Source organism: Diabrotica undecimpunctata, unplaced genomic scaffold (assembly GCF_040954645.1).
Source record: "Diabrotica undecimpunctata isolate CICGRU unplaced genomic scaffold, icDiaUnde3 ctg00000573.1, whole genome shotgun sequence".
NCBI lineage: Eukaryota > Metazoa > Arthropoda > Insecta > Coleoptera > Chrysomelidae > Diabrotica > Diabrotica undecimpunctata.
In genome coordinates, this window is record NW_027311888.1 from 1,163,839 (window position 1) to 1,176,369 (window position 12,531).

The following is a 12,531-nucleotide window of genomic DNA, read 5'->3' on the forward strand; positions in this document are numbered from 1 at the left end:
GTGTGTGCGTGTGTGTGTGCGTGTGTGAGTATGTGTGTGTGTTAGTTCGGCTTGCAGAAATAAGAACACGACTGAGGCAAGAAGGCCCTGCCTATCGTAAGAGGCGACTAATAGGTAGGAATCGAGAGGTGAAGAGTGTATGTTTGTGTGCGCGTGTGCGTGTGTGTGTGCGTGTGTGAGTATGTGTGTGTGTCCGTTCGGCTTGCAGTGATAAGAACACGGCCAAGGCAAGAAGGCCCTGCCTATCGTAAGAGGCGACTAATAGGTAGGAGTCGAGAGGTGAAGAATGTATGTGTGTGTGTGCGTGTTTGTGTGTGTGTGAGTGTATGTGTGTGTGCGTGTGTGCGTGTGTGTGTGCGTGTGTGCGTTCGGCTTGCAGAGATAAGAACACGACCGTGGCAAGAAGTGCCTGCCTTTCGAAAGAGGCGACTAATGGGTAGGAGTCGAGAGGTGAAGAGTGTATGTGTGTGTGTGCGTGTGTGTGTGCGTGTGTGCGTGTGTGTGTGCGTGTGTGAGTGTGTGTGTATGAGTGTGTGTCCGTCTGGCTTGCAGAGGTAAGAATACGGCCAAGGCAAGAAGACCCTACCAGTTGTAAGGGGCGACTAATAGGTAGGAGTCGAGAGGTGAAGAGTGTATGTGTGTGTGTGCGTGTGTGCGTGTGTGTGTGCGTGTGTGAGTATGTGTGTGTGTCCGTTCGGCTTGCAGAGATAAGAATACGTCCGTGGCAAGAAGTCCCTGAATGTCGTAAGAGGCGACTAATGGGTAGGAGTCGAGAGGTGAAGAGTGTATATGTGTGTGTGCGCGTGTGTGCGTTCGTGTGTGTGTGTGTGTTCTTGTATGTGTGTGTGTGAGTGTGTGTGTGTCCGGTCGGCTCGCAGAGATAAGAACATGGCCGTGGCAGGAAGGCCCTGCCTGTCGTAAGAGGCGACTAATGGGTAGGAGTCGAGAGGTGAAGAGTGTATGTGCGTGTGTGCGTGTGTGCGTGTGTGTGTGCGTGTGTGAGTGTGTGTGTATGTGTGTGTGTCCGTCTGGCTTGCAGAGGTAAGAATACGGCAAAGGCAAGAAGACCCTACCAGTTGTAAGGGGCGACTAATAGGTAGGAGTCGAGAGGTGAAGAGTGTATGTGTGTGTGTGCGTGTGGGCGTGTGTGTGTGCGTGTGTGAGTATGTGTGTGTGTCCGTTCGGCTTGCAGAGATAAGAACACGGCCGTGGCAAGAAGTCCCTGCCTGTCGTAAGAGGAGAATAATGGGTAGGAGTCGAGAGGTGAAGAGTGTATGTGTGTGTGTGTGTGTGTGCGTGTGTGCGTGTGTGGGCGTGTGTGAGTGTGTGTGTATGTGTGTGTATGTGTGTGTCCGTTTGGCTTGCAGAGATAAGAATACGGCCGAGGCCAGAAGGCCCTGCCTCTTGTAAGGGTCGACTAATAAGTAGGAGTCGAGAGGTGAAGAGTGTATGTGTGTGTGTGCGTGTGTGCTTGTGTGTGTGCGTGTGTGTGTGCGTGTGTGAGTATGTGTGTGTGTTAGTTTGGCTTGCAGAGATGAGAACACGACCGCGGCAAGAAGGCCCTGCTTATCGTAAGAGGCGACTAAAAGGTAGGAGTCGAGAGGTGAAGAGTGTATGTGTGTGTGCGTGTGTGTGTGTTTGTGCCTGTGTGAGTGTGTGTATGAGTGTGTGTGTCCGTTCGGCTTGCAGAGATATAAATATGGCCGGGGCAAGAAGGCCCTGCCTCTCGTAAGAGGCGACCAAAAGGGAGGAGTCGAGAGGTGAATAGTGTATGTGTGTGTGTGTGACTGTGTGTTTTTGTCCGCTCGGCTCGCAGAGATAAGATTACGGCCGTGGCAAGAAGGCCCTGCCTGTCTTAAGAGGCGGCTAATGGATAGGTGTCGAGAGGTGGAGAGTGTGTGCGTGTGCGTGTACGTGTGCGTGGGTGCGTGTGTGTGTATGTGTGTGTGCGAGTGTGTGTGTGTGTGTGTCCGTTTGGCTCGCAGAGATAAGAACACGTCCGTAGCAAGAAGGCCCTGCCTGTCGTAAGAGGCGACTAATGGATAGGAGTCGAGAGGTGGAGAGTGTGTGCGTGTACGTGTGCGTGCGTGTTTAAGTGTGTGTGTATGTAAGTGTGTGAGTGTGTGTGAGTGTGTGTGTGTGCGGTCGGCTCGCAGAGATAAGAACACAGCCGTGGCAAGAAGGCCCTGCCTGTCGTAAGAGGCGAGTAATAAGTAGGAGTCGAGAGGTGAAGAGTGTATGTGTGTGTGTGCGTGTGTGCGTGTGTGTGTGCGTGTGTGAGTATGTGTGTGTGTTAGTTCGGCTTGCAGAAATAAGAACACGACTGAGGCAAGAAGGCCCTGCCTATCGTAAGAGGCGACTAATAGGTAGGAATCGAGAGGTGAAGAGTGTATGTTTGTGTGCGTGTGTGCGTGTGTGTGTGCGTGTGTGAGTATGTGTGTGTGTCCGTTCGGCTTGCAGTGATAAGAACACGGCCAAGGCAAGAAGGCCCTGCCTATCGTAAGAGGCGACTAATAGGTAGGAGTCGAGAGGTGAAGAATGTATGTGTGTGTGTGCGTGTTTGTGTGTGTGTGAGTGTATGTGTGTGTGCGTGTGTGCGTGTGTGCGTGTGTGTGTGCGTGTGTGCGTTCGGCTTGCAGAGATAAGAACACGACCGTGGCAAGAAGTCCCTGCCTTTCGAAAGAGAAGAATAATGGGTAGGAGTCGAAAGGTGAAGAGTGTATATGTGTGTGTGCGCGTGTGTGCGTGCGTGTGTGTGTGTGTGTTCTTGTATGTGTGTGTGTGTGAGTGTGTGTGTGTCCGGTCGGCTCGCAGAGATAAGAACATGGCCGTGGCAGGAAGGCCCTGCCTGTCGTAAGAGGCGACTAATGGGTAGGAGTCGAGAGGTGAAGAGTGTATGTGTGTGTGTGCGTGTGTGTGTGCGTGTGTGCGTGTGTGTGTGCGTGTGTGAGTGTGTGTGTATGTGTGTGTGTCCGTCTGGCTTGCAGAGGTAAGAATACGGCCAAGGCAAGAAGACCCTACCAGTTGTAAGGGGCGACTAATAGGTAGGAGTCGAGAGGTGAAGAGTGTATGTGTGTGTGTGCGTGTGTGCGTGTGTGTGTGCGTGTGTGAGTATGTGTGTGTGTCCGTTCGGCTTGCAGAGATAAGAATACGTCCGTGGCAAGAAGTCCCTGAATGGCGTAAGAGGCGACTAATGGGTAGGAGTCGAGAGGTTAAGAGTGTATGTGTGTGTGTGTGTGTGAGTATGTGTGTGTCATATGTAATTGTCGTGCTCTCGCAATTACAAAAAGGTAACGCACCGTTAGAAAATCTTATTACTTTCCTAACTTTTTTTCTAGCGGTGCAAAAGTGCTGGAATGACTACATATGTAATTGTTGTGCTCTCGCAATTACAAAAAGGTAACGCACCGTTAGAAAATCTTATTAGTTTCCTAACTTTTTTTCTAGCGGTGCAAAAGTGCTGGAATGACTACATATGTAATTGTCGTGCTCTCGCAATTACAAAAAGGTAACGCACCGTTAGAAAATCTTATTACTATCCTAACTTTTTTTCTAGCGGTGCAAAAGTGCTGGAATGACTACATATGTACTCGTTGTGCTCTCGCAATTACAAAAAGGTAACGCACCGTTAGAAAATCTTATTAGTTTCCTAACTTTTTTTCTGGCGGTGCAAAAGTGCTGGAATGATCACATATGTGATTGTTGTGCTCTCGGCGTTCCAAAAAGGTAACGCACCGTTAGAAAATCTTATTACTTTCCTAACTTTTTTTCTAGCGGTGCAAAAGTGCTGGAATGACCACATATGTACTCGTTGTGCTCTCGCAATTACAAAAAGGTAACGCACCGTTAGAAAATCTTATTAGTTTCCTAACTTTTTTTCTAGCGGTGCAAAAGTGCTGGAATGACTACATATGTAATTGTCGTGCTCTCGCAATTACAAAAAGGTAACGCACCGTTAGAAAATCTTATTACTTTCCTAACTTTTTTTCTAGCGGTGCAAAAGTGCTGGAATGACTACATATGTAATTGTTGTGCTCTTGCAATTACAAGAAGGTAACGCACCGTTAGAAAATCTTATTAGATTCCTAACTTTTTTTCTAGCAGTGCAAAAGTGCTGGAATGACTACATATGTAATTGTTGTGCTCTCGCAATTACAAAAAGGTAACGCACCGTTAGAAAATCTTATTACTTTCCTAACTTTTTTCTAGCGGTGCAAAAGTGCTGGAATGACTACATGTGTACTCGTTGTGCTCTCGCAATTACAAAAAGCTAACGCACCGTTAGAAAATCTTATTAGTTTCCTAACTTTTTTTCTAGCGGTGCAAAAGTGTTGGAATGACTACGTATGTAATTGTCGTGCTCTCGCAATTACAAAAAGGTAACGCACCGTTAGAAAATCTTATTACTTTCCTAACTTTTTTTCTACCGGTGCAAAAGTGCTGGAATGACTACATATGTACTCGTTGTGCTCTCGCAATTACAAAAAGGTAACGCACCGTTAGAAAATCTTATTATTTTCCTAACTTTTTTTCTAGCGGTGCAAAAGTGCTGGAATGCCCCTCGTAAGAGGCGACCAAAAGGGAGGAGTCGAGAGATGAATAGTGTATGTGTGTGTGTGTGACTGTGTGTTTTTGTCCGCTCGGCTCGCAGAGATAAGATTACGGCCGTGGCAAGAAGGCCCTGCCAGTCTTAAGAGGCGGCTAATGGATGGTGTCGAGAGGTGGAGAGTGTGTGCGTGTACGTGTGCGTGCGTGTTTAAGTGTGTGTGTATGTAAGTGTGTGAGTGTGTGTGAGTGTGTGTGTGTGCGGTCGGCTCGCAGAGATAAGAACACAGCCGTGGCAAGAAGGCCCTGCCTGTCGTAAGAGGCGAGTAATAAGTAGGAGTCGAGAGGTGAAGAGTGTATGTGTGTGTGTGCGTGTGTGCGTGTGTGTGTGCGTGTGTGAGTATGTGTGTGTGTTAGTTCGGCTTGCAGAAATAAGAACACGACTGAGGCAAGAAGGCCCTGCCTATCGTAAGAGGCGACTAATAGGTAGGAATCGAGAGGTGAAGAGTGTATGTTTGTGTGCGCGTGTGCGTGTGTGTGTGCGTGTGTGAGTATGTGTGTGTGTCCGTTCGGCTTGCAGTGATAAGAACACGGCCAAGGCAAGAAGGCCCTGCCTATCGTAAGAGGCGACTAATAGGTAGGAGTCGAGAGGTGAAGAATGTATGTGTGTGTGCGTGTTTGTGTGTGTGTGAGTGTATGTGTGTGTGCGTGTGTGCGTGTGTGTGTGCGTGTGTGCGTTCGGCTTGCAGAGATAAGAACACGACCGTGGCAAGAAGTGCCTGCCTTTCGAAAGAGGCGACTAATGGGTAGGAGTCGAGAGGTGAAGAGTGTATGTGTGTGTGTGCGTGTGTGCGTGTGTGTGTGCGTGTGTGAGTGTGTGTGTATGTGTGTGTGTCCGTCTGGCTTGCAGAGGTAAGAATACGGCAAAGGCAAGAAGACCCTACCAGTTGTAAGGGGCGACTAATAGGTAGGAGTCGAGAGGTGAAGAGTGTATGTGTGCTTGCGTGTGTGTGTTTGTGTGTGAGTGTGTGTGTGTGTCCGTTCGGCTCTCAGAGATAAGAATGCGTTCGTGGCAAGAAGGCCCTGCCTGTCTTAAGAGGCGACTAATGGATGGGAGTCGAGAAGTGTAGAGTGTGTGCGTGTGCGTGAGCATTTGCGTGTGTGCGTTTGTGCCTGTGTGCGTGTGTTTGTGTGTGCGTGTATGTGTGTGTACGGTCGGCTCGCTGAAATGAGAACACGGCCGTGGCAAGAAGGCCCTGCCTGTCGTAAGAGGCGACTAATGGGTAGGAGTCGAGAGGTGAAGAGGGTATGTGAGTGTGTGCGTGTGTGGGTGTGTGTGTGTTTGTGCGTGTGTAAGTGTGTGTGTGTGTGTATGTATGTGTGTGTCCATTCGGCTCGCAGAGATTAGAATACGGCCAAGGCAAGAAGGCCATGCCTGTCGTAAGAGGCGACTAATGGGTAGGAGTCGAGAGGTGAAGAGTGTATTTGTGTGTGTGTGTGTGCGTGTGTGTGCGTGTGTGCGTGCGTGTGTGTGTGAGTGTGTGTGTGTCCGTTCGGCTTTCAGAGATAAGAATACGTCCGAGGCAAGAAGGCCCTGCTTCTTGTAAGGGGCGACTAATAGGTAGGAGTCGAGAGGTGAATAGTGTATGTGTATGTGTGTGTGCGTGTGTGGGTGTGTGTGTGTTTGTACGTGTGTAAATGTGTGTGTGTATGTATGTGTGTGTCCATTCGGTTCGCAGAGATTAGAATACGGCCGAGGCAAGAAGGCTATGCCTGTCGTAAGAGGCGACTAATGGGTAGGAGTCGAGAGGTGAAAAGTGTATTTGTGTGTGTGCGTGTGTGTGCATGTGTGCGTGCTTGTGTGTGTGAGTGTGTGTGTGTCCGTTTGGCTTGCAGAGATAAGAATACGGCCGAGGCAAGAAGGCCCTGCCTGTCTTAAGAGGTGACTAATGGATAGGAGTCGAGAGGTTGAGAGTGTGTGCGTGTGCGTGTGCGTGTGCGTGTGTGCGTGTGTCTGTGTGCGTGTGAGCGTGCATGTGTGTTTGAGTGTGTGTGTATGTCCGTTCGGCTCGCAGAGATAAGAACATGGCCGTAGCAAGAAGTCCCTGCCTGTCGTAAGAGGCGACTAATGAATAGGAGTCGAGAGGTGAAGAGCGTATGTGTCTTTGTGTGTGTGCGTGTGTTTTTGCGTGTGTGTGAATATGTGTGTAGTTGTGTGTGTGTGTCAGTTTGGCTTGCAGAGATAAGAATACGGCCAAGGCAAGAAGGCCCTGAATGTCGTAAGAGGCGACTTATGGGTAGGAGTCGAGAGGTTGAGAGTGTATGTGTGTGTGTATGAGTGTGTGTGTGTCCGTTCGGCTTGCAGAGATAAGATCACGGCCGAGGCAAGAGGACCCTGCCTGTCGTGAGAGACGACTAATAGGTAGGAGTCGAGAGGTGAAGAATGTATGTGTGTGTGCGTATGTGCGTGTTTGTGTGTGTGAGTGTATGTGTGTGTGCGTGTGTGCGTGCGTGTGTGCGTGTGTGTGTGAGTGTGTGTGTATGTGTGTGTCCGTTTGGCTTGCAGAGATAAGAACACGGCCGTGGCAAGAAGTCTCTGCCTGTCGTAAGAGGAGAATAATGAGTAGGAGTCGAGAGGTGAAGAGTGTGTGCGTGTGAGTGTGCGTGTTCGTGTGTGTGTGCGTGTGTGTGTGTCAGTTTGGCTTGCAGAGATAAGAATACGGCCAAGGCAAGAAGGCCCTGCCTGTCGTGAGAGACGACTAATAGGTAGGAGTCGAGAGGTGAAGAGTGTATGTGTGTGTGCGTATGTGCGTGTTTGTGTGTGTGAGTGTATGTGTGTGTGCGTGTGTGCGTGCGTGTGTGCGTGTGTGTGTGAGTGTGTGTGTGTATGTGTGTGTCCGTTCGGCTTGCAGAGATAAGAACACGGCCGTGGCAAGAAGTCCCTGCCTGTCGTAAGAGGAGAATAATGGGTAGGAGTCGAGAGGTGAAGAGTGTGTGCGTGTGCGTGTGCGTGTGCGTGTGTGTGTGTGCGTGTGTGTGTGTCCGTTTGGCTTGCAGAGATAAGAACACGGCCGTGGCAAGAAGTCCCTGCCTGTCGTAAGAGGCGACTAATGAATAGGAGTCGAGAGGTGAAGAGCGTATGTGTCTTTGTGTGTGTGCGTGTGTTTTTGCGTGTGTGAGTATGTGTGTGTATTTGTGTGTGTGTGTCAGTTTAGCTTGCAGAGATAAGAATACGGCCAAGGCAAGAAGGCCCTGAATGTCGTAAGAGGCGACTTATGGGAAGGAGTCGAGAGGTTAAGAGTGTATGTGTGTGTGTGTGTGAGTGTGTGTGTGTCCGTTCGGCTTGCAGAGATAAGAACACGGCCGAGGCAAGAAGACCCTGCCTGTCGTGAGAGACGACTAATAGGTAGGTGTCGAGAGGTGAAGAATGTATGTGTGTGTGCGTATGTGCGTGTTTGTGTGTGTGAGTGTATGTGTGTGTGCATGTGTGCGTGCGTGTGTGCGTGTGTGTGTGAGTGTGTGTGTATGTGTGTGTCCGTTCGGCTTGCAGAGATAAGAACACGGCCGTGGCAAGAAGTCCCTGCCTGTCGTAAGAGGAGAATAATGAGTAGGAGTCGAGAGGTGAAGAGTGTGTGCGTGTGAGTGTGCGTGTTCGTGTGTGTGTGCGTGTGTGTGTGTCCGTTCGGCTTGCAGATATAAGAACACGGCCGTGGCAAGGAGTCCCTGCCTGTCGTAAGAGGAGAATAATGAGTAGGAGTCGAGAGGTGAAGAGTGTATGTGTGTGTGTGCGTGTGTGCGTACGTGTGTGAGTGTATGTGTGTGTGTGTGTGTGTGTGAGTGTGTGTGTGTCCGTTCGGCTTGCAGAGATAAGAACACGGCCGTGGCAAGAAGTCCCTGCCTGTCGTAAGAGGAGAATAATGGGTAGGAGTCGAGAGGTGAAGAGTGTGTGCGTGTGAGTGTGCGTGTGCGTGTGTGTGTGCGTGTGTGTGTGTGTCCGTTCGGCTTGCAGAGATAAGAACACGGCCGTGGCAAGAAGTCCCTGCCTGTCGTAAGAGGAGAATAATGGGTAGGAGTCGAGAGGTGAAGAGTGTATGTGTGTGTCTGCGTGTGTGCGTACGTGTGTGAGTGTGTGTGTGATTGTGTGTATGTGTCAGTGTGTGTGTGTGTCCGGTCGGCTCGCAGAGATAAGAACACAGCCGAGGCAAGAAGACCCTGCCTGTCGTGAGAGACGACTAATAGGTAGGAGTCGAGAGGTGAAGAATGTATGTGTGTGTGCGTATGTGCGTGTTTGTGTGTGTGAGTGTATGTGTGTGTGCGTGTGTGCGTACGTGTGTGAGTGTATGTGTGTGTGTATGTGTGAGTGTGTGTGTGTCCGTTCGGCTTGCAGAGATAAGAACACGGCCGTGGCAAGAAGTCCCTGCCTGTCGTAAGAGGAGAATAATGGGTAGGAGTCGAGAGGTGAAGAGTGTGTGCGTGTGAGTGTGCGTGTTCGTGTGTGTGTGCGTGTGTGTGTGTCCGTTTGGCTTGCAGAGATAAGAACACGGCCGTGGCAAGAAGTCCCTGCCTGTCGTAAGAGGCGACTAATGAATAGGAGTCGAGAGGTGAAGAGCGTATGTGTCTTTGTGTGTGTGTGTGTGTTTTTGCGTGTGTGAGTATGTGTGTGTATTTGTGTGTGTGTCAGTTTGGCTTGCAGAGATAAGAATACGGCCAAGGCAAGAAGGCCCTGCCTGGCGTGAGAGACGACTAATAGGTAGGAGTCGAGAGGTGAAGAATGTATGTGTGTGTGCGTATGTGCGTGTTTGTGTGTGTGAGTGTATGTGTGTGTGCGTGTGTGCGTGCATGTGTGCGTGTGTGTGTGTGTGCGTGTGTGTGTGTCCGTTCGGCTTGCAGATATAAGAACACGGCCGTGGCAAGGAGTCCCTGCCTGTCGTAAGAGGAGAATAATGAGTAGGAGTCGAGAGGTGAAGAGTGTATGTGTGTGTGTGCGTGTGTGCGTACGTGTGTGAGTGTATGTGTGTGTGTGTGTGTGAGTGTGTGTGTGTCCGTTCGGCTTGCAGAGATAAGAACACGGCCGTGGCAAGGAGTCCCTGCCTGTCGTAAGAGGAGAATAATGAGTAGGAGTCGAGAGGTGAAGAGTGTATGTGTGTGTGTGCGTGTGTGCGTACGTGTGTGAGTGTATGTGTGTGTGTGTGTGTGTGAGTGTGTGTGTGTCCGTTCGGCTTGCAGAGATAAGAACACGGCCGTGGCAAGAAGTCCCTGCCTGTCGTAAGAGGAGAATAATGGGTAGGAGTCGAGAGGTGAAGAGTGTGTGCGTGTGAGTGTGCGTGTTCGTGTGTGTGTGCGTGTGTGTGTGTCCGTTCGGCTTGCAGATATAAGAACACGGCCGTGGCAAGGAGTCCCTGCCTGTCGTAAGAGGAGAATAATGAGTAGGAGTCGAGAGGTGAAGAGTGTATGTGTGTGTGTGCGTGTGTGCGTACGTGTGTGAGTGTATGTGTGTGTGTGTGTGTGTGAGTGTGTGTGTGTCCGTTCGGCTTGCAGAGATAAGAACACGGCCGTGGCAAGAAGTCCCTGCCTGTCGTAAGAGGAGAATAATGGGTAGGAGTCGAGAGGTGAAGAGTGTGTGCGTGTGAGTGTGCGTGTTCGTGTGTGTGTGCGTGTGTGTGTGTCCGTTTGGCTTGCAGAGATAAGAACACGGCCGTGGCAAGAAGTCCCTGCCTGTCGTAAGAGGCGACTAATGAATAGGAGTCGAGAGGTGAAGAGCGTATGTGTCTTTGTGTGTGTGTGTGTGTTTTTGCGTGTGTGAGTATGTGTGTGTATTTGTGTGTGTGTCAGTTCGGCTTGCAGAGATAAGAATACGGCCGAGGCAAGAAGGCCCTGCCTGTCTTAAGAGGTGACTAATGGATAGGAGTCGAGAGGTTGAGAGTGTGTGCGTGTGCGTGTGCGTGTGCGTGTGTGCGTGTGTGTGTGTGCGTGTGAGCGTGCGTGTGTGTTTAAGTGTGTGTGTATGTCCGTTCGGCTCGCAGAGATAAGAACATGGCCGTAGCAAGAAGGCCCTGCCTGTCGTAAGAGGCGACTAATGGGTAGGAGTCGAGAGGTAAAGAGTGTATGTGTGTGTGCGTGTGTGCGTGTGTGTGTGCGTGTGTGAGCGTGTGTGTATGTATGTGTGTCCGTTCGGCTTGCAGAGATAAGAATACGGCCGAGGCAAGAAGGCCCTGCCTGTCTTAAGAGGTGACTAATGGATAGGAGTCGAGAGGTGGAGAGTGTGTGCGTGTGCGTGTGCTTGTGCGTGTGTGCATGTGTGTGTGCGTGTGAGCGTGCGTGTGTGTGTGAGTGTGTGTGTATGTCCGTTCGGCTCTCAGAGATAAGAACATGCCCGTGGCAAGAAGGCCCTGCTTGTCGTAAAGGGCGACTAATGGGTAGGAGTCGAGAGGTGAAGAGTGTATGTGTGTGTGCGTATGTGCGTGTTTGTGTGTGTGAGTGTATGTGTGTGTGCGTGTGTGCGTGCGTGTGTGCGTGTGTGTGTGAGTGTGTGTGTGTATGTGTGTGTCCGTTCGGCTTGCAGAGATAAGAACACGGCCGTGGCAAGAAGTCCCTGCCTGTCGTAAGAGGAGAATAATGGGTAGGAGTCGAGAGGTGAAGAGTGTGTGCGTGTGCGTGTGCGTGTGCGTGTGTGTGTGTGCGTGTGTGTGTGTCCGTTTGGCTTGCAGAGATAAGAACACGGCCGTGGCAAGAAGTCCCTGCCTGTCGTAAGAGGCGACTAATGAATAGGAGTCGAGAGGTGAAGAGCGTATGTGTCTTTGTGTGTGTGCGTGTGTTTTTGCGTGTGTGAGTATGTGTGTGTATTTGTGTGTGTGTGTCAGTTTAGCTTGCAGAGATAAGAATACGGCCAAGGCAAGAAGGCCCTGAATGTCGTAAGAGGCGACTTATGGGTAGGAGTCGAGAGGTTAAGAATGTATGCGTGTGTGTGTGTGAGTGTGTGTGTGTCCGTTCGGCTTGCAGAGATAAGAACACGGCCGAGGCAAGAAGACCCTGCCTGTCGTGAGAGACGACTAATAGGTAGGAGTCGAGAGGTGAAGAATGTATGTGTGTGTGCGTATGTGCGTGTTTGTGTGTGTGAGTGTATGTGTGTGTGCGTGTGTGCGTGCGTGTGTGCGTGTGTGTGTGAGTGTGTGTGTATGTGTGTGTCCGTTCGGCTTGCAGAGATAAGAACACGGCCGTGGCAAGAAGTCCCTGCCTGTCGTAAGAGGAGAATAATGAGTAGGAGTCGAGAGGTGAAGAGTGTGTGCGTGTGAGTGTGCGTGTTCGTGTGTGTGTGCGTGTGTGTGTGTCCGTTCGGCTTGCAGATATAAGAACACGGCCGTGGCAAGGAGTCCCTGCCTGTCGTAAGAGGAGAATAATGGGTAGGAGTCGAGAGGTGAAGAGTGTATGTGTGTGTGTGCGTGTGTGCGTACGTGTGTGAGTGTATGTGTGTGTGTGTGTGTGTGAGTGTGTGTGTGTCCGTTCGGCTTGCAGAGATAAGAACACGGCCGTGGCAAGAAGTCCCTGCCTGTCGTAAGAGGAGAATAATGGGTAGGAGTCGAGAGGTGAAGAGTGTGTGCGTGTGAGTGTGCGTGTGCGTGTGTGTGTGCGTGTGTGTGTGTGTCCGTTCGGCTTGCAGAGATAAGAACACGGCCGTGGCAAGAAGTCCCTGCCTGTCGTAAGAGGAGAATAATGGGTAGGAGTCGAGAGGTGAAGAGTGTATGTGTGTGTCTGCGTGTGTGCGTACGTGTGTGAGTGTGTGTGTGATTGTGTGTATGTGTCAGTGTGTGTGTGTCCGGTCGGCTCGCAGAGATAAGAACACGGCCGTGGCAAGAAGTCCCTGCTTGTCGTAAGAGGCGACTAATGAATAGGAGTCGAGAGGTGAAGAGTGTATGTGTCTTTGTGTGTGTGCGTGTGTTTTTGCGTGTGTAAGTATGTGTGTGTATTTGTGTGTGTGTTACCCTTTGG